Source organism: Schistocerca serialis, chromosome 1, assembly GCF_023864345.2.
Source record: "Schistocerca serialis cubense isolate TAMUIC-IGC-003099 chromosome 1, iqSchSeri2.2, whole genome shotgun sequence".
NCBI classification, from domain to species: Eukaryota; Metazoa; Arthropoda; class Insecta; order Orthoptera; family Acrididae; genus Schistocerca; species Schistocerca serialis.
Window position 1 is genome coordinate 586,911,236 of NC_064638.1, and position 12,494 is coordinate 586,923,729.

Here is a 12,494-nt window from a genome sequence, read left to right on the forward strand (position 1 = left end):
TATGTGGACACTTGGGAATATGTTCATGGTGATGGTCCGGCATTTATGCATTCCACTACGCAGTCTTCCAATCGTCTGTGTTTGTATCTTCCGCGATATTGTCGATTGGGTGCAGGCTGCTGAAGCTTGGCCCCCTGCGTTGTATGACCATGACGCACATATCAGTGCAGTCAGTCTCTGCCGCCAATGGGTATGGCGCGGCAGCAAGCCACGAAGTCTCAAAACGATTTATCCTACTTCATCAGACTGCAGCAGCCCAATGAGAGCACGTGTATAGCATGTCGATGTTGTAATGCGTGTGTCTGCCCTGTCATGATGTGTCCTTTGCACAAAGCCTTCCTTCCACAAGGCCTTGATTGGTTACGGGAGGGAGCTCGCGGCATTGTGAATTGATCTCAGGGTTTCTACTTCATCATTCTACAGGAATGTACTGTGATGGCGTATTCGCTAGAGCGACAGAGGATGGTGCATCAAGTCAAAGTACAGCTCGCTGGTCTCCCTCGACGTCACCTTGAAGGAGTCGCACACACACACGACGGGTTAAAGCAGGAACGTAGGTGTATGTACAACGTAATAGCGGAACGGCGGCACCTCCGTGCACTTTCATTAATGTTCTTACGGTGGAGCTTAGATGCCCAACACGGTATTAGGGTCTGCTCTCCATGTACATTATATTCTGTTGTATGTGTTGTAGGCCTTCTCTGCACAACGTAACCACCCTGCCAACATCACGGCAGCGTCCCGACTCTTCCTTGGGTATGTTCCTGGGGATTCAATGATGGATCTGCTTGCCGATGTCACGGAGGATGAAGTCCTTGATGGTTTCCAGGCCTGACTGGCTTCGAAGGGACTTGTATCGAACATTTCGTCCCCTACTGCCGACCGTGTAGACCGAAATTTATCGGGATCTTACGTCACCTGTGGTGCAAATCCCAGGCGATTTCTTCAATGGATTCCTCATTACTAATAATAAGCGTTATGGTACGTCAAGGACATGTGATTACCACCCCTTGATGTTGCTCAACAGTGATACTAAGATATATACCTGGCTGTTAGCTGCACGGCTTAAATGGAGGGATCGGTACGTGGTTTACCCTGATCACACATGTTTGGGAGGTGGCAATAACATCCGCAATGCTCTCTGTTGCTATCGACACGTAATCACTCTTGGCCACATTCTTTGTGTGCCTGGAGTTTTTGACGGTCTTGACTTCAGCGAAGCGTTTGGTCCGGTTAATAACGACAACCTGAAAGGGGTGCTCCGCAATATGGGATATCCATCCCATCGTCGACGTCGTTATGCTCTTCTCCAGCGGTCCGACGTTCTGGGTACTTTACAATGGCCGTCTCAAATGGTTCAAAAGGCTCTGAGCACTATGGGATTCAACTTATGAGGTCATCAGTTCCATAGAACATAGAACTACTTAAACCTAACTAACCTAAGGACATCAGACACATCCACGCCCGAGGCAGGATTTGAACCTGCGACCGTAGCGGTCGCGCGGCTCCAGACTGTAGCGCCTAGAACCGCCAGGCCCCTCCGCCCGGCGTTGGAACGTTATCCTGTGTGATATTTACATAGGAGTGCGCTGTTACTTTTCATTAGCTAGTGTACGATGTCTAAAGGATTCAATCTGTGGACAGTTGCAACACCTTTGCTTTTCGTTGTGCAACACGCTGCGTTGATACAGGTATGTGTTTTCCAACGAAACGTGGACATAGGCGTTAAAAAGAAGCAATTCAGAACGAAACAATAAATACCGCGAAGTTTCAACGACACCAGCTGACGCACCGACGGGTAACAGCAACACATTGCTTTCTGTTCAGAGATAAGAATCAATACAATCATGTATTAAACATTGTTTGTATGCTGTGACATTCCTAAGAATAAAATATTCTTAGTTATTTACGAAAGCAGATTAAAACTCGTTTGATTCCTTCCTAAGAGACAGTCTCCTTTCCTTCAAAACTAACTATTTAAGCATAGACTAGAGGTGAATTAAGAAATACTGTAAACTACAACTGAGATATTTATACCAAACAAATAAATAAAAGATGGTACTGATCCCGTGTGGTACACATAACAGGTCGGAAGCAATGGAAAATGCATTCGAAATTCAAGAGAACGCAATATGTCCTAGACTGACGATGTGTTATTTAAGCTCGAAACTTGGCACGGACCTCAATGTGATATGCTTTTAACAGCTTCGACAACGAACCTAGGCCTCAAAATCTGACACAAAATCAAAAGGGAATCTGGTCGTATGTGAAGAATACTAACGGCAAGACACAAACACTATCTACTCTTAGCCGAAACAATGATAATACACTCCTGGAAATTGAAATAAGAACACCGTGAATTCATTGTCCCAGGAAGGGGAAACTTTATTGACACATTCCTGGGGTCAGATACATCACATGATCACACTGACAGAACCACAGGCACATAGACACAGGCAACAGAGCATGCACAATGTCGGCACTAGTACAGTGTATATCCACCTTTCGCAGCAATGCAGGCTGCTATTCTCCCATGGAGACGATCGTAGAGATGCTGGATGTAGTCCTGTGGAACGGCTTGCCATGCCATTTCCACCTGGCGCCTCAGTTGGACCAGCGTTCGTGCTGGACGTGCAGACCGCGTGAGACGACGCTTCATCCAGTCCCAAACATGCTCAATGGGGGCAGAACCGGAGATCTTGCTGGCCAGGGTAGTTGACTTACACGTTCTAGAGCACTTTGGGTGGCACGGGATACATGCGGATGTGCATTGTCCTGTTGGAACAGCAAGTTCCCTTGCCGGTCTATGAATGGTAGAACGATGGGTTCGATGACGGTTTGGAAGTACCGTGCACTATTCAGTGTCCCCTCGACGATCACCGGTGGTGTACGGCCAGTGTAGGAGATCGCTCCCCACACCATGATGCCGGGTGTTGGCCCTGTGTGCCTCGGTCGTATGCAGTCCTAATTGTGGCGCCCACCTGCACGGCGCCAAACACGCATACGACCATCATTGGCACCAAGGCAGAAGCGACTCTCATCGCTGAAGACGACACGTCTCCATTCTTCCCTCCATTCACGCCTGTCGCGACACCACTGGAGGCGGGCTGCACGATGTTGGGGCGTGAGCGGAAGACGGCCTAACGGTGTGAGGGACCGTAGCCCAGCTTCATGGAGACGGTTGCGAATGGTCCTCGCCGATACCCCAGGAGCAACAGTGTCCCTAATTTGCTGGGAAGTGGCGGTGCGGTCCCCTACGGCACTGCGTAGGATCCTACGGTCTTGGCGTGCATCTGTGCGTCGCTGCGGTCCGGTCCCAGGTCGACGGGCACGTGCACCTTCCGCCGACCACTGACGACAACATCGATGTACTGTGGAGACCTCACGCCCCACGTGTTGAGCAATTCGGCGGTACGTCCACCCGGCCTCCCGCATGCCCACTATACGCCCTCGCTCAAAGTCCGTCAACTGCACATACGGTTCACGTCCACGCTGTCGCGGCATGCTACCAGTGTTAAAGACTGCGATGGAGCTCCGTATGCCACGGCAAACTGGCTGACACTGACGGCGGCAGTGCACAAATGCTGCGCAGCTAGCGCCATTCGACGGCCAACACCGCGGTTCCTGGTGTGTCCGCTGTGCCGTGCGTGTGATCATTGCTTGTTCAGCCCTCTCGCAGTGTCCGGAGCAAGTATGGTGGGTCTGACACACCGGTGTCAATGTGTTCTTTTTTCCATTTCCAGGAGTGTATTTACCGACGAGAGTGTCACTAAAATGTAGAGACTATACACAGTCTTTCCAAATTTCTTCACCGAAGCAGATGAAGTAGATATTCCAGAACTAGAATTAAGAACAACCGCGGAGATGAGTAACTTAGAACTAGATATCTTCCGTGTAGTGAAGCAGCTTAAAGTCTTCCGGCCCAGATTGTATGTCAATTAGGTTTGTTTCAGAGTATGCTAACGCAATAGCTTCATACTCAACAACCATATGGAACAGCTCTCAACGAAACATCCACACCTAAAGATTAGAAAGTTGCATAGATCACACGAATTCTCAAGAAAGGAAATAGGATTCATCCACTCAAGTACAGACCCTTATCACTAACAATGATTTGTAGGAGAATATTGGAACACAAACGGGAACACATATTGTGAGTTAACAGGAACAAAATGGTGTATTGCCACATAGTCAGCGCGAATTCAGAAAATATTGTTCTTGTGAAATTCAAATAGCTCTTTATCCGCGCAAATTAATGAGTGCTATCGTCGGGGCGTCTCAGTCTGATCCCACATTTTTAAATTTCAAGAAGGCATTTACCAAAAACTGCAAATCAAATTGCTTGCCTATAGACTACCACTCACTTTTATGGCTGCATTCGTGTTTTCCTGTCGGAAAGGTCACAGTTCCTAGTAACTGACGGTAAGTCTTTGAGTAAGCCGGAAGTGATATCTGGCGCCCCCCCGAGAGAGTGTTATAGGCCTTCTGCAATTCCTAATATGAGAGACTTTCTGCGCAGCTCTCTTCGATTGTTTACCATTTACCGTCTGAAGTTCAAAACAAATTGTAAAGTGATGTAAATATGTGTTTGGTGCGAGTGTTGAGGTTGACTCTAAATAATAAAAAGTATGAGGTCGTCCACATGAGTACAAAAAGGAGTCCACTAAATTTCGGTTACGCATAAATCTCACGAATGTAATGCTTGTGAATTCAACTACATACCTAGGACATACATGCTTCTTAAATTGGAGTGTTTTTATTAGAAATGAAACTCCTCTAGCTATATTTAAGATTTTATATTTATTTGGCTACTAGCTTCGACTTTGCGTCCACACCATCTTCAGGCCCGTACACTTTTACGAAATCAATTGTGTGTGGCTGAGTGCTAGAAGTCCGCGGTGAGTCCAGTACGTGCTCCACATGGATGGCGGGCAGTCAAAGATTACGTGCCTGAAGATGGCGTTGAGGCAACGTCGAAACTAGTAGGCAAATAAATATGAAATTTTAAGTACTGCTGGAAGCGTTTCATTTCTAATAAAAATTATACCGCCTTAAATATAGTTGTACGAAGATTAAATTGGAGTGATCACATAGATAATGTTGTGGGGAAGGCAAACCAAAGATTGCATTTTACTGTTAGCACACGTAAAAGATAAAAAAGTCTACTTAAGGGACCGTCTGCACTACGTTTGTACGTCCTCTTCTGGAGTATCGCTGCTCTATGTAGGATCCACATTAGATATGAGTGACGGCGGACGCCGAAAAAGTTCAAAGAAGGGCTGTTCGAAAATGTCTCCTCAGACTGCGAGAATATTTTATTGAGACCAGCCTACACAGAAAGGAATGGTCATTATAATAAAATAAGGGAAATCAGAGCACGTACAGAATGATTTTTATGTTCATTCTTCCCAAACGCCGGCCGGAATGACCGAGCGGTTCTAGGCGCTACAGTCTGGAATCGCGCGACCGCTAGGGTCGCAGGTTCAAATCCTGCCTCGGGCATGGATGTGTGTGATGTCCTTAGGTTAGTTACGTTTAAGTAGTTCTAAGTACTAGGGGACTGATGACCTCAGAAGTTAAGTCCCATAGTACTCCGGGCCATTTGAACAATTCATCCCAAACGCTAGAGTGGAACAGAGAGAAAATATCTATAGGTGGTTCGATGAATGCCCGTCACTTACCGTAAGTGTGAACACTTGTCTCGACGTTGCTGGCTCCATAACACACGAGGCGATGCCTGACTTGCCCTAAGACACTGTACCAACTGGTCCCAGTCGCCAGTCGTTTCTTCGAAACTACAGATATTATGGCTGCTATTGGATGAGGAGCAGGTGAACTGGTAGTTGCGGCAGAGCTTCTATGCGTCTGGGTAGCACAGTAGCCAAATTAAAGGTGAGATGTTCGTTCGGCAACGAGATTACTTAGAATGTAGCACTAAGTCCTTCACACATGACTCCTCTTGGAATGTTCTTTAAGCGATTTGGGAACACTAAGGCTACAGTAAATCTGGATTGTTGGGTTTAGACTTGACCCTTGTCTTCCCGAATGTGATTCTGTTGTGTTAAGCCATGCCCCCACTTCGTTAGTCTCTGAAGACGTACAGATGCGCACCTTTAACAGTGGGCGCCATATGGTGACGTAAGTTAGCCCGAGTGCAAACCGTTTTTGCCGCGTTTGGCCATGGTCAAAATTACACATTTTCTACTTCAAAATCTTAACTGAAAGAGACGGATTACAAAATATTTCTCACGATGTCCAATATTTGGTTTATTAACATTATACACTGTTCCGGTAACGTCTGAAGTATTCATTGAATAAGTTGCAATTGCGATCATACGCACATATAATTTTAAAAACAGCTCTGTAATTAAATGACCGGGACTTTGCTGATGAGCCTGTCTCTCACCTAACGTAAGCCACGGGATATAAGAACTAAATCTAATATTCACGAACGAACTTCGGCGTCTGTGTTTTTTATTAGAATTTAGTTACATTTTTGCCTGCTAAGTACGGAGAAGGAACTAAGTTGATTTCACGTATAGCTACTCAAGCTCTATTTATTCGCTGAATTATTTTGATGCAGAGTTCACTCTTTTAGAATGTATTAGCCATGGCGTCCATGGGCAAAAGGAGGAGAGTTCAACGTATTGTAAACTTTCTAGAACCACAAATTTCAGCAAATTTTCGATGACCTGAAGTTCGTAGCTAATGACCGTTCTCAAAGAAAAATCTTACAAAAAGAGTATGAAATAAATTCTGTTTGTAGTCCAACATTAAGTTTTGTATACGTTACACGTAATTTATTAATCAAAGAAAGAATACGTCACAAAGGAGGAAGTGATTAATGCCGATCTCACTTTCCATTATAGTCTTCTATTTCCTGTAATTCTAATCACAAATTTAGTGGTTCTCAAAGAAATTTCAAAGGACTATTACACACGGAATATTCTTTCTACGGAATTGCTTTCCAAAATAACGTCTTTGAGAAATTTTTCGAATGCAGGTAAGCACAACACTGTAACGCCGATAGCGTCAGTGCTCCTACTAACATTTGGTAGCGTTTCATCATTACGGATATGCTGTTTTAATGTAACATAGTCACCACGCTACTCTTCTTAGCACATAAAATGTGGCCACCGGATACTGTTTAACTAAACGAATAAGGAACAGTATTGTAGTGCTGATTCCAGACGCAACCCTGTACATAATGGACTTCTCAAGTCCTGTCGCTGTCTTAGGGTAATACACTCTGTTCTTCCCAAAAAGGCGATTCATCTCCAAACTGCCAAAATATTTAGTTTCTCTGTGCCGTTACCATCTTCGGCCGAAACCGGTGTTTACTAGCTCTTAATATCTCAATAGATTTAGCACTGAATTACAGAAAAACGTTTACCAATTTTCCATCATTTAAGACAGTTACGGAAAGCCAGCCATTATTGTCATGTGGAAATTCGTTAGCTTTTCTGTAATTTCCCGTATCTCTCCATAACATTTCTGTAACCCTGACGCCGAGCTCATAAAACTGTCCACATCACGAAAGTTGTAACTGTCGGAATATCGGGATTATCTGTCATGGCATCCATCGTAAATCACTCTCACAACAAGCACTTATTTGATATCGAATGCATATGCGACAGTTCGCTATCACGCCATACTGAAGCTACGAAATGGACGTTATTTGAAAAACGAAATGAAGAAGAAACTAGCTGGCAAAATTAATATTTACGACTGCAGACGAAGTAAAGAGTTTGAGTGTTCAGCAAAACGGCAAAAATAAAAAGAAATTACTAAGTTTTCTAAGTGAAAAAACATGTAAAACTGATAACAAAAATGATATGATAAATGAGAATGTTGTAAGTACACATGTGCGGCTGTTATATTATTCTATTACAAGCCCGATATTCTTAAACAAAACCGCACTGTCACTTCGTTTATCCACCAATGTTTGATTCGCAGAGTAAATACGTAGCCGGCCGGAGTGGCAGTGCGGTTCTAGGAGCTGCAGTCTGGAGCCGATCGACCGCTACGGTCGCAGGTTCGAATCCTGCCTCGGGAATGGATGTGTGTGATGTCCTTAGGTTAGTTAGGTTTAATTAGTTCTAAGTTCTAGGCGACTGATGACCTCAGAAGTTAAGTCGCATAGTGCTCAGAGGCAAGTAAATATATAAAGAAATACTGCTAAATATGTTAACGTAATTTGAAAATATTGTGCATTTATAAACAGAAATGAAAATATCCAGGATGCAATAATAACGAGGAAATGAGGAAAATGAAAATAGGAAGTGCGATAAATCATTATTAATGGCCTCACGTTTTCAATACAATAAGCACCTCTGCTGTCTCTATTCGAAACTACCAGACCATGCATGGTGTGTTTCGAAGATAAAGAAATTCGTTGTTAAGTAGATTGCAGTATCATGGAGGTTAACAACATAATGCCACAACATGAGGGCGCTGTTTAGTAAGGTGAAGTTCTATAATACCTTGAAACTTCTCGGACACAAACTGTAGTGACGAACTCTCCACTCAGATCTCGTTTCAAGGTTTCGGCAAAATTTAAGAGAAATTGCAAATGTTCGTCCTGAAACAGTATGAATTTGATAAATAGTAAAGATTTCGCTATACAACTGTAACCTGACCGGAGGGAAAGGTGGGATCAAAGACATTCAGTTTTTCCCCAACCATGGATTCTGATACAGGATTTCTCCTTAGAAATTTTGAATCTAAATGTTATAAGGTATTGCAAAAGAACATAATTATGATCACTCAGCTTCAGTATCCAGGAACGGTGGGCAACGAACTTTGTAGCTCTTGCAACTAGCGCCTCACAGTCCGACCGCGCGTGCACGCCCCCAAGGCCTGACGTCGTGCTGCGGAGACTTCCTCGCTGCTCTGTCCCAACTGACTGACTGCCCCCCCCCCCCCCCCCGCCCGCCCCCCCAAGCACACACACACACACACCACCACACGGAAATATAGCGGTCGCACCAAAGATGGTACAGTAGTACTAGTATCGATAAGCGCTGCTGCTGCCACTGACAAAGGCAAGTCAGCAACTCGTTATGGTAGTAACTCACGGAGAAATAAGACACCACTCGATTGTGACAAAATGCCAAAGAACAAACGGCAGTAACGCGAGCCGGCTTCGGCTCAGTTTTACTTGCAACAAAAACAAATATGAAATCATTTGATCAAACGAACATTTCGGAAGAAAGTAAAAGTCTAGCAGACTACGGAAAACATAGACATGCAGTTCAGAGTGCAACATAAATTAGAAGGCGTAATGTAGAGTAAATGCCAAGAAACCATCTTCTGTTTATTACAAGGCGAGAACAAATACGGACGACTTTAAATCATCCAATTAGAAAACGAGATGATGTAATTCTGGACTACAGAATACTTTCAGCTAGTTGTTCCATTCTTTTAATGAGAACCAGCTAGGACCCATGCTTGTTAGTATTTTACTTTCTTTTATAATTATTGCAGTTGAAAAACATAGATAAATATTCACTAAAATTTTAATGGAGACTCATGTGTTTCTTAAATGCGGTAACTGCTTTCTTCGAAAGTGTGTTATTCAGTTAATGATTATGACGTAGGTGCCCTCAGAAGATCTCTATTTTTTTGGTCTCCACTAAGGTATTTGTAACTTTTCTGACATATTATTCTGAAGCCATAATATATTACTTCAACAAATCGTGGTTATTTTTTGGCTGCAGAATGATATTGAGTCTGTTTAGACTAATGCACATTCTGTACCTCCTAAAACTTATACCACAAATATTTCAATAACGGAAGGCGGCATTGATATGCGAATTTCCCAGTTTGAAATGTTAGGTAGGGATCTGTCTATGGATCCCATAGGTAGGTTGTTAAGAGTTTCAAATGTGTATTTATTTCAAAAAGGTACAAATATTTCAATGGAAGAGTGGCTACTGATAGTACCACAATCAAAGCAGACTAAGTTAGAAGGTCAGTTGTGTTTGTTGCAAGAGTCTAGTGCTCGTATCTTACGAAGTGTCTTAGTTTGAACACTGTAAACACTGACAATTGTTGTTCCAAGTTGTAGCGCAAAGGAATGTGATTTTCACACGGGTGTGTAAGCGCAGCCGAATACATATGTTAATAAGTCTCCGGAGGTGTCGTGTATTAAATGGGATACTGCGTAGGACAACGAATGGCAAAGAAAGGTGAATGCAGTACCCCTGTGGGGTCTGACGCATTAACAACCAATGTACCCTCAACGACCACCAACGTCAATGCTAGCTTGCAGTTTGACACGCAACGATTGCTACACACGTTCCAGCATTTGAGAGGAAGTTGCAGCGCCGGCGGCAGTAACACGCCGTTTCATACCATTTGTAATTGTTTTAAGACGTTGGAATAATTGACGTCTATTGGAATATCTTTCGGCGTGTACAGTATACCAACGAACGGCGTACTTTCTACAATCACCATGAACCACGAGCATGTCTGCTTTTTCGCATTGGGAAATACTACCTGCCAGGCACGTCCTAATACGCCCACTTTCACACAGTAAGTGACAGGACTGTCGCAATGCAATCGCATTGTAGAAACAACACAATGTAAACAGACGTAATATCGTCGCCTAGCATCTAAGCAGTAGTAGCAAGGAACAAACAGCACTCGGTGTTTGCGATGTCCACAATACCGTAACTCGTAAACTACTTGCACTAGCTTCCTACAACAAACACTATTGACATTCTCATTTACGTTTCTTCTAGGATGTTTCTGTCAGTTCCATTTAAAAATTTGTAACTGCACTTTCGTTATCGTCTCAAAAAGCGTGTATTGGCGGCAAATACACTTCCTTGCCTAAAATTCAGTCCTCTTGAGACTGCGTATCGACAGTGCCTGAAGATAGACGTTGACTGTGGATACTGTATCACGGACGCAGTTCCTTTGACTTTTCAGAGAAGTCACTAATCTCGCGGCCCGCCCCCGGGTGCTGAGTGGTCGGCGCGACAGAATGTCAATCCTAAGGGCCCGGGTTCGATTCCCGGCTGGGTCGGAGATTTTCTCCTCTCAGGGACTAGGTGTTGTGTTGTCCTAATCATCTTCATTTCATCCCTATCGACGCGCAAGTCGCCGAAGTGTCGCCAGATCGAAAGACTTGCACCCGGCGACAGCCTACCCGACGGGAGGCTCTCGGTACTCGGCATTTACATTTACTAAACTCGCGAAAATATATAAACAACCATGCATGAGCAGCGCCTATAAGACGGAGGAGGTCCGACAGCCGATCAATACCAGTCATTTCACTAGGAAGTAGGTACAAGGATCGTGTTGTTTGTAGCTACCATGCACAGACGGTCAATACCGCGGTTCGATTGCGTCCCCAGTTATGTTGTGCCAGGATGGGCTCTCAAGGGGGAAGTGTGCAAGCGTCTTCGAGTGAATCAAAGCGATGTTGAAACTTCCTGGCAGATTAAAACTGTGTGCCGGACCGAGACTCAAACTAATTCTGGAAAAATCCCCCAGACTGTGGCAAAGCCATGTCACCGCAATGTCCTTTCTTCGAGGGGTGCTAGTTTAGCAAGTTTCGCAGGAGAGCTTCATTGAAGTTTGGAAGGTAGTAAACGGGGTACTGGCGGAAGTAGCTGTAGAAAGGGGCGTGAGTCGTGCTTGGGTAACTCAGATAGTAGAGCACTTGCCCGCGAAAGGCAAAGGTCCCGAGTTCGAGTCTCGGAACGGCACACAGTTTTAATCTGCTAGGAAGTTTCATATCAGCGCACAATCCGCTGCAGAGTAAAAATTTCATTCTGCAGAGCGATGTTGCTCGGACATGAAGGAGATACAGAGAGACAGGAACTGTCGATGACAAGCCTCGCTCAGGCCAAGGGCTACTAGTACAGTGGATGACTGCTACCTACGGATTATTGCTTGGAGGTACCCTGACGGCAACGACACATTGTTGAATAATGGTTTTCATGCAGCCACTGGACGTCGTGTTACGACTCAGACTGTGCACAACATGCTGCATGATGCGCAACTTCACTCCCGTCGTCCATGGCGAGGTCCATCTCGGTAATCACTACACCATGTAGCGAGTTACAGATGGGCCCAAAAACATGCCGAATGGACTGTTGAGGATTGGCATTACGTTCTCTTCTACGATGAGTGTCGCATATGCCTTCAACCAGACAATCGTCGGAGACGTGCTTAGAGGCAACCTGATCAGGCTGATCGTCTTAGACACACTGTCCAGGGAGAGCAGCAAGATGGAGGTTCCCTGCTGTTTTGGGGTGGCATTATAAGGGGCCGACGTACGCCGCTGGTGGTCATGGAAGGCGCCGTAACGGCTGTACGATATGTGAATGCCATCCTCCTACCGATAGTGCAACCATATCGGCAGCATAATGGCGAGGCATTCGTCTTCATGGACGACAATTCGCGCACCCATCGTGCACATCTTGTGAATGACTGAGACACCCTGCTAAGCCCGCAGGACAGAACAGATAGTATAAATTGTG